This window comes from Macaca fascicularis, chromosome 15 (genome assembly GCF_037993035.2).
Source record: "Macaca fascicularis isolate 582-1 chromosome 15, T2T-MFA8v1.1".
NCBI lineage: Eukaryota > Metazoa > Chordata > Mammalia > Primates > Cercopithecidae > Macaca > Macaca fascicularis.
The window spans coordinates 62,237,361-62,253,876 of record NC_088389.1 but is presented as its reverse complement, the minus strand read 5'-3'; the positions used below and the strand labels follow the sequence as shown (position 1 = coordinate 62,253,876).

The following is a 16,516-nucleotide window of genomic DNA, read 5'->3' as shown; positions in this document are numbered from 1 at the left end:
CCTGACCCTTAAGTGAACAGGTTTTAAAAGCAATGAGAACCATTTGAGAAACACTGGATACCTTATGTTTCTTTTGGAGATCCCTGATGAAATAGTCTGGGTAACAATATGTTAATGTGAAACAGATTTTTTTTAATTAAAGGATTTCCTATAGACTGATACCCCAAATGACAATTTTTTATTATTTAGTTTTAGTGTTTTGTGGGTATTTGGTTGGTTTTGTTTGTTTTTACTTTGAGGAAATATATCCTTTTTATTAGATTTTACTTTTAGTGTGTGTTGTTTATTTATTTACTTATTTTTTACTTGGTAATCAGTGTCACCGTATGCTTGCAGAGGTATGTGTACACTTAACAATATATCTTGGTGATTGTTCCACACTGGTACTTTAAGGGCTTCCTTGTTGTTCTTCGTATATTTTTCCTGCAGCAGGGTATTCTGATCAATATGTATTTGACTCTCTAATTGGAATATAGTCTCTACCCTCAGGGAGTTTACAGTCTTCTGGAAAAATGAGGTGTGTTCATTATGACTGCTGAAAGAAGGGAGCAGGTGAACTGGGAAGAGATACAAAGATTGGCTGGAAACAGTGGCTCGTGCCTGTAATTTCAACACTTTGAGAAGCCGAGGTGGGTGCATCACTTGAATTCAGGAGTGTGAAGACCAGCCTGGGCAACATGGTGAATCCTCGTCTCTACTAAAAATACAAAAATTAGCCATGTGTGGCGGTGCATGCCTGTAATTGCAGCTACTCCAGTGGCTGAAGTATGAGGATCACCTGAACCTGGGAAGCGGAGGTTGCGGTGAGCCAAGATCACACGACTGCACTCCAGTCTGGGGTGACAGAGCAAGACTGTCTCAAAATTAAAAAAAAAGAGAGAGAGAGAGAAATAAAGTGTAGTAGGCAAGAAAAGAAATCATCTCAGCTGGTTTTGGATATTGGACATGAGCTCAGACCTGAGAACTGAGAAGCTGCCTGTTGCAGGTGAGTCTGGATGATGGACAGTGAAAAGCAGTTATTCATGTGTGAATCTGGCCAACATGAACATTTAGCTGCTGAACACAAAAGCTTGATTTTTATTAGCTATATTTGTTGCCCATATATTGGAACAGACCTTCAAGTGGAAGTCAGATGTGTTATCAGATATCATTTGGAGTAATGAGTGTATTTTCCTAATCTTTCCAACACCAATCTAACAACTCATCTCCAAAAGCATACATACTAATTAATTTGTTTTCCATATACTAATAAGATTAACAACCTCGCATTTACACGGGGTACTGAGTCATGCTCAAATAAAACAAGTTCTAATGAGAAAAATTGAATGTGGCAGCAAACCATGTCCCACCCGGCCATCCAGGTTTATGTATGTTTGTCTGTCTTTGCTACACATATTTTTGTCAGGATTTCACTGTAAACAAGATGATTTCTTTCATGTTCCTTAGGTAAATTTGTTTAATGAACCACAAAGTCACTGTAAATATTGCACAGATCTGAGTGCCTTGCAGTGTGGCTGGGAATCTTTTAAGCTGCTTCAAAAAATGAAATGTGTTCACCTAAAGAACCATATTGGGAGAAAACACTCTTTTTTTTTTTTTGAGACGGAGTCTCGCTCTGTCGCCCAGGCTGGAGTGCAGTGGCCGGATCTCAGCTCACTGCAAGCTCCGCCTCCCGGGTTCACGCCATTCTCCTGCCTCAGCCTCCCGAGTAGCTGGGACTACAGGCGCCCGCCACCTCGCCCGGCTAGTTTTTTGTATTTTTTAGTAGAGACGGGGTTTCACCGTGTTAGCCAGGATAGTCTCGATCTCCTGACCTCGTGATCCACCCGTCTCGGCCTCCCAAAGTGCTGGGATTACAGGCTTGAGCCACCGCGCCCCGCCGAGAAAACACTCTTAACATATCAAGGCTCTTAGATATGCAGGCTGGCTTAATTCTATTCTGGACAATAGAAGAATTTGTGGTGGAATGACATGTGACCTTGTCCAGTCACTCTACCTCGCCTAATCTGGGCCTCAGTTTCTTCCTCTCAACTGGACAGAGTCGGCTAGGTCTGTGAGCGTCCTACCTGCTAATCATCAGAATCAGCTGGGGCTGGAGGATGGCAAGTGAGAGCTTTAAAAAATACACCTGGGGGCCGGGCGCGGTGGCTTATCCCCGTAATCCCAGCACTCTGGGAGGCTGAGGCAGGTGGATCACGAGGTCAAGAGTTTGATACCTGCCTGGCCAATATAGTGAAACCTTGTCTCTACTAAAAATACAAAAATTAGCTGGGTGCGGTAGCACACTGTAATTCCAGTTACTCGGGAGCACAAGATTCTTATGCCAAGGCACAAGAATCGCTTGAGCCCAGGAGGCAGAGGTTGCAGTGAGCTGAGATCACACCACTGCATTCCTGCCTGGGCGACAGCGAGATTCTGTCTCAAAAAAAATGCAAACAAAATACATGGCCAACCTGTCCTACTAAATTCCATTCCTACTAGACCCTAAAACTCTAATCTCTGAGGGTTGGGGGTCCCAGAGTTCATATTTTTAAAAATAAATTTTTCATGTGATTTGATGATCAGGCAGGCTTGGGACCCTCTGGAGTAGACAGATTACCACTAAGATCTTTTCCAGATTTCATGACCATCAAAACTGATGATTCTAAAAACTCATCTTGGAAAATACTGTTGCATGTCTGGGCGGAAGAAGAACACTGGTAAGGGAAGCAGGAACCTGGATTCGAGTCCTAGGGCTCCCCTCAAGCTATGCAGGGGACACTGGAAAAGCCACTTCACTCTGGACCTTAGCGTCTTTATCCACAAAGTAAAGGCACTGGAGCAGGCAGTGTCAGGGCCCTTCCTCTCACATTCTGCACCCTAATTCTGATTCCTCTGGGATTCATTGTTTGCACATAAAGCACCCTTAGGTGACTGAATACAGAGACTGGTAAGAGAGGCTGGCTGGGTTCATCTGCAGTAGCCTACCCATTCTTCCTGAGGCCCAAGGAGTCTCTTCTGCCTTGTACCCTTGGTGGGTCCCACCCCTCCAGCTCTTTCAGAGGCGCTGAGGGTATGTTCTGGCCCAGAGCCAGGCACCTCCTCAACCCTCACTTCTTTCCTCCATTTAGGACTCAACTCATTCTAGCTTTTCCTGTTCCTCCAAGACAAGATCTATGAAAGATCCCCTGATACCTTATCCCCTACATTCCCAGCCCAGAGATCCCCTACATAGTAAATCCACAAAAGTATCTGAGAAATGAATGAATGGTTGAGTGAACGATTGTCATATGAGCTTCCTTCCAGCTGCAACAATCAATGCCTCTGTCCCTGTCTGTCCTCAGAGGGTTCATCCTCAGTGAGGTGAAAGAGGACAAAGTCTTGTCAGGTCTACTTACCGCATAGGACCATGCAAAGAGTGGGCCGCTTCTGCAAAACGTTGAGCCTCTTAGTTTTACTAACTTCATATGAATGGCATTATACCGGATGTATTCTCTGTGTCATGCTGCCTTTTTTTTTCTTTTTTTTAAATTTCCAGACACGGTTTCACTCTGTTCTCCAGGCTAGAGTGCAGTAGTGCGACCTTGGCTCACTAGAACCTCCGCCTCCCAGGTTCAAGTGATTCTCATGCCTCAGCCTCCTGAGTTGCTGGAATTACAGGTGCGTGCCACCATGGCCAGCTAATTTTTCTATTTTTAGTACATACCGGGTTTCACCATTTGGCCAGACTGGTCTCGAACTCCTGCCTCAAGTGATCTGCAGACCTTGGCCTCCCAAAGTGCCGGGATTACAGGTGTGAGCCAGTGTGCCCGGCCTGTGTCTTGCTTCTTTCAACCAACATTACATTCTATATACTTGCTAGGATGGGGGTTATTAGCATTCACTTTTAATTACTCATTAAAGTATATACATATACTTTATGCATTTTCAGTATCTGCACTATACTTCACAATAAAAGGAGAATTGAGGGAGTCCAAGACAATTACTGTTTGTTTTCAAGAGACAACCTAGAATGAGTGTTCTCTTTTAGCCATTTGTAGAAAAAGTGGCTGTGTGTGGTGGTTCACGTCTGTAGTCCCAGCAGTTTGTGAGGATGAGGCAGGACAGTCACCAGAGCCCAGGTGTTTGAGACCGGCCTGGCCAACACCATAAAACCCTGTCTCTACAAAAAATATAAAAATTGGCTGGGCATGCTGGTGAGCATCTGTAGTTCCAGCTACTTTGGAGGCTGAGGCAGGATGATCACCTTACCCTAGGAGGTTGAGGTTTCAGTAAGTCGAGATCGCACCACTGCACCCCAGCGTAGGCCACATAGTGAGACCATGTCTCGAAAAAAACACAAAAAGTGACTTGGAACCTGCAAGATCTTTACAAATGGCAAGAACCTTGGGGAAGTTTTTCACATGGGAACTTTACCCCAGAGCTTGTGTTTTTCTCACTCCTTGGTGAGTATTCAGTCAACAGAAGCATTACCCTCACTATATGGGTCACATATCACATAAGGCTGTGCCTCACCTACCAAGTGGCCTGACCTGTCTGAACTTCAGTTTCTTCATATGGATAACAATGATGTTGCTGGCATCACGGTGGGGGGTGTGGAGGATGCCCACAAAAATAAGGTATGAGGATCCGACTTGCCATACCCTGTGACTGGGTCTAAATCTGCACGTGTGGCAAGGTAACAGTGTGGAAAATCGGGGTTATAGGCTTTGTGTTGATAAACTTGAGAAAGAGTTGGGGGAAATCATTTTCCACTAACAGACCCAGTGCAGCAACACTTCAGTATTTACCTGCCTAGGCTGCCTCATGCATTGCTCTGTGGGGAGTCGGGGTTTAATGAAGTAGGATAAACCCCACATGCACATTAGTTAGCCTCAGCACAGGCAGGATTAACTTTACACTCCATTTGCAAGGGAAAAGCTCCTCTCCTAGAGTTTGTTATAAAAGGATTTAGAATCACAGATGATAGAGCTGGAAGAGAGCCCCTAAGACATCATCATCATTCTATTCCATCATTTTTCAGAAGGTCAAAGAGACCTGCCCAAGAGAGCAGAAGAGACCTGCCCAAGTCACCTACTGAATTAGCACCGAGCTCAGGTTGGACCCCAGTCTCCAGATCCCCAGGCCTGCATCCTCTCCACTTTCTCCTGTACTGCTCAACCACTGCCTTATAACAAAGGTAGGGTAGCATATTTCTCTTTCTGGCTTTGCTCTCTACCCCTTGATACTCACACCCTCCGTATTCAGGTTTCATGGTGTATGAGCAAGGTTTGCGTGTACTCAACTGAGCTGGCCTCCCTCATGTCAGTGTAGCTTTGCACTTGGTGTTTCCTTTGTCTTCATTGGTCTTCCCTCTCTACTCTTTCCAGGGAGACTCTATTCAGTGTTACCTTCCCCAGGAATTCTCTGAATCATGCCCTCTCCCATCTTTCTAGACTTTGAGCTCCTCTAGAGTAGGGACTACATCTTCTTTGTCTTTGTATCTCACTGCCTAGCAGGGGAATAGCATGTGGAAGATACAGTAAACATTTGTTGAATGAACAAATGACCAGATGAAATAATAAATAATTAAACATACAAATGAATGAATTAAGTCAAAGGCAGATAGGAGGCAGCATGGGTCTCAAGCAACCTAGAGCTCTTAACAAATTGCCAGTTTAGCTCAAGTCCTTCCTTATGGAGCTCTGGCCTGTTGTAGATGTTTTCCATGACTACCATGGTCCATGACCCGCCTCCTTGGGATGGCCTGGACTCTGACCACATAATCACTGAGCTGAATCTACCATAGCCCTGGGCTTTCATCTCAGGCCCCAAATAGACTGGCAATGAGCCATCATTTCTGTCCTTGCCACCATCTTCAACCAGTTTTCCCAGGGCTGCCTGCACTGGGGGATACACCTAGGAAATTTCCACGTGAGATGTGAAGCCTATCTCTTCAGGTGACAGCCCTCCTCAGGGTGGAGTGCCAACACAGATTCCCCATGCGCATCTCAATTCTAGCAACTTGATTAAAGAAGGCACCTTCAGATGTCCCTTGTTTATATAGACTTCTGAGAGGGAAAGTTAGGAGTGTATATAAGTACCAATACACATGTATACGACTGGGATAGGCATTGAAGTAGAAGTCAGGAGACTTGGGGTTCAGCCCCAACTTTGTCAGCATGGCAAAATGGTTAAGCATGTGGATTCTGGAATTGTACTGCTGGGTTAGAATCCCAGCTCTAGCACTTACTGGCTGTTAGCCTTGGGGAGGTTACCTAACTGTGGTGTGCTTCATTTCCCCACCTGTAGAATGGAGACAATGATATTCTCTGCCTCACGGAGCTGGTGTGAAGAATACATGAGGTAGGCTGGGCTCCGTGGCTCACACCTGTAATCCCAGTGCTTTGAGAGGCCAAGACGAGAGGATCGTTTGAACCCAGGAGTTTGAGACTACAGTGAGCTATGGTCATGCCACTGCACTCCAGTCTGCATGACAGAGTGAGACCCAGTCTCTGGAAAAAAAAAAAAAAAAAGAATATGTGAGGTAATATATATAATGTGTTTAGAATAGCGCCAGGCACATAGTAAGTGTTAAATAAATGTTAGGAATTATTATTTTCTCAGACCCTTAGTTCATGTTGTTCCTTCTGCCTGGAATGTTCTACCCTCTGGCTTTCTGCATGCCCAGCTCCTTCTCCTTCAAGTCGCCACTTAATGTCATCTCTTCAGGGAGACCTTCCTTGACCTTATCTAGAATATATTTTCCCCCTCATCTCTGCATCACTGAATACATGGAGAATGGACCAGGGTGTCTCTAAATCCCTTCTGCTTCTTACCTTGTGTATTTTCTACAATGTTATTTTTTAGTCTTACTATTCCTCCCATAAGCCTAGGCTATTCATTTATGATTAACACAGAGTGTAATCATAACACAGAGTAACAAACCTGTAAACTGCAGGCATATCTGATTTGGAACAAGCTGAGGAATCTGGCACCATCGAGTGGGCCACTGATTGTATTTCCAGTTTGCATCTGGTCCTTCTTGTTACATCTTTACTTCTGTTCCAGGAGTGTCATTGCCAAAAGTGGTCGGAGACTTAAAAGTTTACTTTTTCCTTTTGGCAGCATCAGTAAACTGGATTATTAAAGTTTCGTCTTCCCTCTTTGAAACTCCCAAAAGAAAAGATTTCACAAGAACAAATCTTGGCATACAAAGAAAATGAGACAAAGAATGTAATCATAATAGTAGTGAATGGTTTTCATATTGACATCTCTACATTAAGATTATGTAAAAAATACCAGTTTTATGCTCTGACAACTTATTCTGCATCGGGGTGGGGTAATATCTTGGGAATGCCAAATGTCAAAGCATTACATAATGTCAGCTATTCATGTGCTGCTTTGATGAGATATCACTGGGAATGGGAATCCCTAAAGGGAGAGTGGTCTTAACAAGTGGGAGGGGAGAGGGAAAACATAAGAAAAGGAAGGAAATGACTGGGTTTGGTGGCTCAGGCCTGTAATCCCAGCACTTTGGGAGGCCAAGGTGGGCAGATCATCTGAGGTCAGGAGTTCGAGACCAGCCTGGCCAACATGGTGAAACCCCCGTCTCCACTAAAAAATACGAAAAAAAATTAGCCGGGCGTGGTCGTGGGTGCCTCTAATCCTCACTACTCAAGAGGCTGAGGCAGGAGAATCGCTTGAACCTGGGTGGCGGAGGCTGTGGTGAGCCAAGAACGTGCCATTACACTCCAGCCTGGGCAACAAGAGCAAAAACTCTTATCTCAGAAAAAAAAGAAAGAAAGAGGGACAAAGGAAGAGAGAAGATGTTAGATCATAATGATGAAAGAGTAGTTGTATAAAGAAAAGTTAATGCATATATTTTTAAACAATACATATAATCCCAAATCTAAGCCAGCCATATCTACGGGTTACTTATCTCTGTTTCGATTTTCCACAATTACCACCATGATGGCGTTGAACATCATGTTGGGAAGAGATGCGCAGCAGCACACCATTATATCATGTTTCCACCATACAGATCAAATAGAGGTAAACTGTCTTAAGTACTAAGACAATAGTATAACAATTAAGAGCTGGGGTGCTGGTTGATGCTTGTAATCCCAGCACTTTGGGAGGCTGAGGCAGGAGGACTGCTTGAGCCCAGGAGTGCAAGACTGCCTGGGCAACATAGGGAAAGCCATGTCTACAAAAAATTTAAAATAGCAGGCCTGGTGGTGCACACCTGTAGTTCTCCTCTCTCAGGAAGCTGAGGTGGGAAGATCACTTCAGCCCCGGAGTTTGAATTTAAAGTGAGCTATGATTGTGCCACTGCACTCCAGCCTGGGCAACAGAGCTAAAAAACAAATAAGAAAACAAACAAAAACCCAAAAAACACAATTAGGAAATGATGAAAGAAATATTTCTTTAATTGTAAGTGTGATTCTTCAACTTCAGCCTCCCAAGTAGCTGGGACTACAGGTGCGTGCCACCACGCTTAGCTAATTGTAAGTTCACATAATTTAATTTTTAAGAATGAGTGGGTTTAACAGTCAGCTTGGAGAATTCCTTAAAATTTGACAATCAGCTGTCATGAGCCAGCTGAGGCACAATGCTGCCCCTATCCCACCATAACTGTGTTACTCCTCACCTGGTCTAGGCAATAGTCTCCTAAGTGGCCTCTCACTTCTAGTCTCACCTTCCCAACACTAGCCACTAGAAAGGGTGTATAAAATATGTAATTGACCACATTTCTCTTCTTAAAATCTTCTATGGGTCTTGATTGTCTTGAGGATAAAATCCAGTTCCTTATCTACCATACCTGGACTTTGGGACCAGACCCAAACCTTCCTCTATAGCTTCCCAGTCAGTCTATTCTTTCACGGTGTTTTCCTCTCTCCCTCCATTCCCCAACATGCTGTGCTCCAGTCAGGCCAGCTCACTTGCAGTTTCACAAACAGACAAAGCTGAGTCATGCCTCTATGCCGTGGCTCTGGCAGAGCCTCCTGGCTGGTGTGCTTCAGCCTGGTCCTGGTTTCTGCACAGAGAACACTCACTCCTATGTCAAGATTCAGAGTCACTCATGCAAACTTTTCTCCTTCTCTTAATTACATATAAACAACAATCTCCTCCTCCCCCTCCCCCTCCTTCTCCTCTAGACAGTGTCTCAGTCTGTCACCCATGCTGGAGTGCAGTAGCATGATCTCAGCTCACTGCAACCTCAGCCTCAACCTCCCCGGCTCAAGTGATCCTCCCACCTCAGCCTCCCATGTAGTTGGGACTACAGGCTTGAGCCATCACACCAGGCTAATTTTTGTATTTTTTGTAGAGATCAGGTTTTGCCATGTTGGCCAGGGTGGTCTCAAACTGCTGGGCTCAAGCAATCTGCCTGCCTCAGCCTCCCAAAGTGCTGAGATTACAAGCCTGGACCACCGTGCCTGGCTTAAACCTCCACTCTTGTGTTGCTATGAATCCACAATACTTCCAGGTATTACCTGGGTGTAATACCACACCAGGGTGACACACCAGGTATGGTGGTGTGGGCCTGTAGTCCCAACTATTCAGGAGGCTGAGGTGGGAGGATTGCTTGATCCAGGGAAGTGGAAGTTATAGTGAGCTGAGATCGCACCACTGCACTCCAGCCTGTGCGACGAAACCAGACCTCAGCTCAAAAATTAAATAAATAAAAGGGACAAATATTTTGTGATTCCACTTGTATGACATACCTAGAATAGTCATTCTTAGAGATAGAAAGTAGAATGGTGGTGGCCAGGGGCTAGGGAGAGGGGAATGGGAAGTTATTGCTTAATGGGTACAGAGTTTCAATTTGGGAACATGAAAAAGTTCTGCAGATAGATGGTAGTGATGGTTGCACAACAATGTGAATGTATTCAATGTCACTCAACTATATGCTTAAAAATAATTAAATTGGTGAATTTTTATGTTTACGTATATTTTACCACAATTCTTTTTTTCTTTGAGACGGAGTTTCACTCTTGTTGCTCATGCTGGAGTGCGATGGCATGATTTCGGCTCAATGGAACCTCTGCCTTCTAGGTTCAAGTGATTCTCCTGCCTCAGCCTCCTGAGTAGTTGGGATTATAGGCGCCCACCATCATACCTGGCTAATTTTTTGTATTTTTTAGTAGAGACGGGGTTACAGCATGTTGACCAAGCTGGTCTTGAACTCCTGACCTCAGGTGATCTGCCCACCTCAACCTTCCAGAGTGCTGGGATTACAGGCGTGAGCCACTATGCCTGGCCTACCACAATTTTTTAAAATGGAACATCAGTTCATGGATCTGAGAATCTGAGTTTAGGGGATCGGAGGAGGAGGGTGGGGTGAAAATAGAGCAGTGATGAAACTTCTCTGGTAAATGACCTCTCTGCCTTCCTCCCTCCCTTTTTGCCTGCTACACAGGCTGAGCCGGGTCCTATTTTGGGGGCAAATGCATGTCCTTATGTGCACTCAGAGATGAATAAGACAGAGCACCTCTCCTGGAGGAGCCAGTGCTACAGATAAGTCAGGGAGGAAGTATGGGAGCTAATTTCACAGGTGGAATAATAAGGGAGATCATACATCATGTCTCTAAATCTTCCCATTATTCTCCTTCCCCTCTGACCCCCATGCATGCTTCTGAGTCTCCTTGAGAGGAAAACCCATAATATTTCTGGAGTCAAGATTAGATGAGAAGATTTAATAGCATTAGGAGAAAATCTGGGTCCAATTATGAAGGTTTATATGGAGCCTTTACATTTCATACTTGGAATTAAGGCCAGTGAATCCTCCAGATGTTTTCAAATAAACCAGACTATCACAGAGACAGCAGAAGAGTAATTGGAAATGGACTGAGAGAGACGTTGAGCATAAGCAGTCTGAGGTAACAGTTTAAGCAAGCTCACAATATCCCTTGCAGAAAATCTATTAGCAATAGATGTGTATGTCAAAGAATCTTAGAATTTGGGAGCTTAACAGGACTTGCCTTTGCAGTTGCTAAGTCTGTTTCCTCATTTTACAGTTGAGGAAACTGAAGTGCACAGAGATTAAGTGGTGTGAAACTTCACACAGGAAAATTATGTTCTACCTGGCACTATAGTCCTGTGCTTTGACTTTTAGTTGAGTAAGGGCTCTTGATTTTCTGCTCACCTATTGCTTTCCTTCAATAAAATGTTCTAACCTTATATTTTTTATTATTATTTTTTTGAGACGGAGTCTCACTCTTATCGCCCAGACTGGAGTGCAGTGGCATGATCTCAGCTCACTGCAACCTCTGCCACCAAAGTTCAAGCCATTCTCCTGCCTCTGCCTCCCGAGTAGCTGGGATTACAGGCGCCTGCCACCACGCCCTGCTAATTTTTGTAGTTTTAGTATGGACGGGGTTTCACCATTTTGGCCAGGCTGGTCTTGAACTCCTGACCTTGTGATCCACCTGCCTCGGCCTCCCAAAGTGCTGGGATACTAGGTGTGAGCCACCGCGCCTGGCCTCTAACCTTGTATTTTATAAGTAGGATTTTCTCTTCTAGTAGTGGAATGAGTCAGAGAGGGAGAAGCAAGTCCTTGCAAATGATAAATATATATTGCTATGGGTTGAATTCTGTCCCTCCAAGGGAATGTTGAAGTCCTTACGCTAGTATCTCAGAATATGACTTTATTTGGAAACCGGCTCATTGCAGATATCAGTTAAGATATGATGGGTTCTTTTTTCTGTTTGTTTGAGACAGAGTCTTGCTCTGTTGCCCAGGCTGGAGTGCAGTGGCTCGATCTTGGCTCACTGCAACCTCTGTCTCCTGGGTTCAAGTGATTCTTCTGCCTCAGCCTCCCAAGTAGCTGGGACTACAGGCACGTGCCACCACGCTCAGCTAATTTTTGTATTTTTAATAGAGACGGGGTTTCACCATATTGGCCAGGCTGGTCTCAAACTCCTGACCTCAGGTGATCCATGTGTCTCTGCCTCCCAAAGTGCTAAGATTACAGGTGTGAGCCACCATGCCCAGCCTGATGGGTTCTGGATTCAATATGACTGGTGGCCTCATGGGAGGAAGAATAAGACACACAGGGAGAAGATGTAGCCATGTGATGACAGAGGCAGAGGTTGGAGTGATGCATCGACAAACCAAGGATTGCCAAGAACCTGCAGAAGCCAGGAAGAGGCAGGGAAGGGTTCTTTCCTAAAGGCATCAGAGAGCATGAACCTGCCAACATCTTGATCTCGGACTTCTAGCCTCCAAAACTGTGAGAAAAGAAATTCTTGCTGTTTCAAGTCACTCCACTTTTTGGTAATTTGTTGTGGCAGCCCTAGGAAATGAATACAGTACATTAATGTTGACAGCATGTGAGTTTCCTTGGGCCAAAAGAGGTGGGTTCCATCAGGCCTTGGGGTAGAGGCAGTTATGAAGCAAAAGTTGGGCTGGGCTCGAATATTTAGTAGTATTAAGCCCCAAAGTTCAAGCAGCCAGCATGTCCTTATCAGAGTCTAATCTGGGATACTGACAATGGATGATGAACAGAATCAGAAGCAAAGGTGGAAGAAATATTTGTCTTCCCATTTGAAGAAGTTGCAGTTCCAAATCTTTGATTCAGCAATTCCGATTAGGATATAGAATTTTATGGTTTATGCAAGTTGCATCTCTCAGGTACACATCGCTGACATGAAGAGCAGCAAGTTATCTTCCTTGTTCTCACCAAACTCCTCCTACCCCATATCCAGTCACAGACTAATATATGTTCAAAAGCCAGAAAAGACTGTAAGGTGGTTGTTAAAACCTCACTCACTTTGGAATCTTGCTGGACCACTGCAGGCTGACGGCAGTCCAGAGAGATGTGCCCATTTACTCGGTGTTAAGTCTTTGAATTAGAATCTCTGCAGGAAACAGGTGTACATTCTAAATGAGGAATTGAGTAAAGTTTCATGAACGGACAGTTTACAGAGGGGTGGGCAGGACTCAGGGAAGACAACAAGGTATGGTGCCTAGGGCTAGCCATTGCAGGGAGCATTCACCTTTTAGTTAGACCTAAAAGGGCAAGGAAGGGAGGAGTGGCTATATGAAGAAGGCCACCTGACAGGAGCTGTGGTCTTTTGTAGAGGAACACAATCAACTCATGGAGATGCAGCAGAGAGGGAACCACCTCACTAACAGCGTGACTTCATTCCCCTCCTGTCCTCCTAAATTTAGTCCATGCTGCCTATTGTCCAATCCCAACCAAAGACTGAAAGACAAGGAAGCTCTTCATACTTAATGGTGATAGACTGAAAGCTTTCCGCCTAAGAGCAAAAACAATATAAGGATGCCTGCTTTCATCACTGCTACTCCACATAGTACTGGGAGTTCTAGCCAGAGCAGTTTGGGAAGAAAAAGTAAAACACTCTCATCATTTGGAATCACAATAATCAACTAAATTGGAACGGAAGAAATTAATATTTACAGTTGCAGAAGACAGGATTTAACATATAGAAAATCCCAGGGAATACACAAAAAAATCTATTAGATCTAGTAAATTGATTTAGCAAATTTCTAGGGTACAAGATCAACACACAAAAACCAGCTGTTTCTGTACATCACCAAGGAACAATTCCCCCCCCCAAAAAATTCCATTTATAATAGCATCCAGAAGATTCAAATACAATTCTTATGAATTGTATTCTGATTGGGATATAGAGTTTTATGGTTTATGCAAGTTGCATCTCTCAGGTATGCATTTGATCAGAGCATTCACCAAGGAAGGTGAAGGACTTGTACACTGAAAAGTATAAAACTACTGAATAAAATTTAAAAAGACCCAACTTAATATGAAATTCCATGGTTATGTATTAGAAAACTTAATATTGTTAAGATGGCAGTACTCCCAAAATGACCTACAGATTCAATGCAATCCCTATAAAAATTTTAATGGCCATTTTTGCGTAAATGGAAAGGTTGATCCTCAAATTCACACAGAATTGCATGAGGCCCAAAACAGCCAAAACAATATTGAAAAAGAGAAATAAAGTACTGCAAGCCTACAAAAAACAGTGTGGTGCTGTCATAAGGATAGACATATATATCAACAGAATAGAGTTCAGAGTCCAGAAATAAACTCAAACACCTATGGTGAGTTGATTTATTAACAAGGGTGCCAAGAACATTCAATGGGGAAGAAACAGTGTCTTCAGAAAATGGTGCTGGAACTGGAAAACGACATGCAAAAGAATAAAGTTGGTCCCCTACCTCACTCCATATACAAAGATTAACTCAAATGGATCAATTACCTATATATAAGAGCCAAAAGTATAAAACTATTAGAAGAAAACAGGGGTAAATCTTTATGAGCTTGGATTTGGCATTGGATTCTTAGAACTACCTCTAAAGCACAAGCAACAAAAGAAAAATAGATCAATTAGATTTCACAAAAATTAAAACCTTTGCAAATCAAAGGATATTATCAATAGAGTGAAAAGCAACCTACAGAATGGGAGAAAATATTTACAAATCATATCTCATAAGGGTTTAGTATTCAGAATATATAAAAAATGCTCAGCCAGGTGCAGTGGCTTGCTCCTGTAATCCCAGCACTTTGGGAGGCTGAGGCAGGCTCATCACTTGAGTCCAGGAGTTGGAGATCAGCCTGGGCAACATGGCAAAACCTTGTCTTTACAAAAAATATAAAAATTAGCTGAACGTGGTGGTTCACACCTGAACTCTCACCTATTCAGGAGGCTGAGGTAGGAGGATTGATTGAGCCCCAGAGGCAAAGGTTGCAGGGAGCCGAGATCACACTACTGCACTCCAGCTTGGGTGACAGAGCAAGACCCTGTCTCAAAAAAAAAAAAAAAATTGCGACTCGACAACAAAAATACAAACAATTCAATGTAAAAATTGATAGTGGATTTGAATAGTTCTCCAGAGAAGATGTACAAATAGCCTACATTCACATAAAAATGTTCAACTTTATTGGTCATTAAAGAAATTTAAGTCAAAATCACAATGAAATGCCGTTTCACACCCAGTAGGATTACTATAACTTAAAAAATTGAAAATAATAAGTATTGGTAGGTATGTGAAGAAATAGGAATCGTAGTACATTACAGTTTGGAATGTAAAATCATGCAGCCACTGTGGAAAACAGCTTGGTGGTTCCTCCAAAAGTAAAACTGGATTACCATAATGACCCAATAATTCTAGGTATATCAATAGAAACGAAAACATATGTTCACATAGAAACTTGTCTATGGGCCGGGCGCGGTGGCTCAAGCCTGTAATCCCAGCACTTTGGGAGGCCGAGACGGGCGGATCACGAGGTCACAAGATCAAGACCATCCTAGCTAACATGGTGAAACCCAGTCTCTACTAAAAAAATACAAAAAACTAGCCGGGCGAGGTGGCGGGCGCCTGTAGTCCCAGCTACTCCGGAGGCTGAGGCAGGAGAACAGCGTGAACCTGGGAGGCGGAGCTTGCAGTGAGCTGAGATCTGGCCACTGCACTCCAGCCTGGGCGACAGAGCAAGACTCCGTCTCAAAAAAAAAAAAAAAAAAAAAAAAGAAGAAACTTGTCTATGAATGTTTGTAGTAGCATTACTCATAACAACCCAAAGGTGGAAACAATCCAAATGCCTGTCAGCAGATGAATGGATAAACGAATAGTGGTATATACATATAATGGAATACTATTCAGCCATTAAAAAGAATGAAATGGCCGACTGAGGTAGCTCACGCCTGTAATCCCACCAGTTTGGGAGTCTGAGGTAGGCAGATCGCTTGAGCCCAAGAGTTTGAGACCAGCTTGGGAAGCATGGCAAAAACCTATCTCTACAAAAAAATACAAAAATTAGCTGGACATAGTGGCATGTCTATAATCCTAGGTAGTTGGGAGGCTGAGGTGGGAGGATTAATTGAATCTGGGAATTCAAGGCTGCAGTGAGCCATGATTGGATCACTACACTCCAGCCTCAGCAACAGATATTGTCTCAAAAAAAAAAAAAAAAGAAGAATGAAGTACTGATATGTGCCACAATGGATGAACCTCAAAAATTTTTGTGTTATGTGAAAGTAGCTAGACATAGAAGGTTACATACCTATGATTTCTCTTCTCTTCTCTCTTCTCTCCTCCATTCGAGATGGAGACTCACTCTGTCACCCAGGCTGGAGTGCAGTGGCGTGATCTTGGCCCACTGCAACCCCTGGCTCCCAGGTTCAAGCGATTCTCATTATTCCTATCATTACTCTCATTATTCCTTCTCATTATTCCTATCATACATGATAATAAATAGGAATAAAACCTCTCTTATTATTCCCCCACAGCTGAGCATAGGCACAGGAAAGAGAAAGTTCCAGCGGGTGAGCTCTGAGAGCAACAGCATAGCACAATGAGAAAAAAGCCATTCTCTGGAGAGAGACATCAAACTTTCTGAAGAAACTGTGGCAGTTCCAGGATTTTAACAGATCTGTCCATAGCAAGCAAGCACAAAGATTGCTGGAGCCATGCAAATAGAGTTGTTGAAGACTGTACAGGAAACAGGAAGTTTGAGGTATTGGGGATAGGGAGACAGAACCTTCTGCAATTAATAGGTCTGATATAAGAA

General features: G+C 43.6%; 1 protein-coding gene across 2 annotated transcripts in view; it reads left to right on the top strand.

Moving 5' to 3' along the window:
• The first annotated feature begins 968 nt into the window (after positions 1-968).
• The window catches only part of ZCCHC7 (zinc finger CCHC-type containing 7), a 261,414-nt gene continuing 245,866 nt past the window's right edge, over positions 969-16,516 (top strand). Inside the window, exon 1 of one of the 2 annotated variants that reach the window (XM_065530336.2) lies at positions 969-985. The gene's annotated coding sequence lies outside the window, so the exon portion shown is untranslated. Of the gene's footprint in view, positions 986-5,142; positions 5,159-16,516 lie in introns of those variants that run through there. The other variant, XM_065530341.2, reaches the window with a different exon arrangement.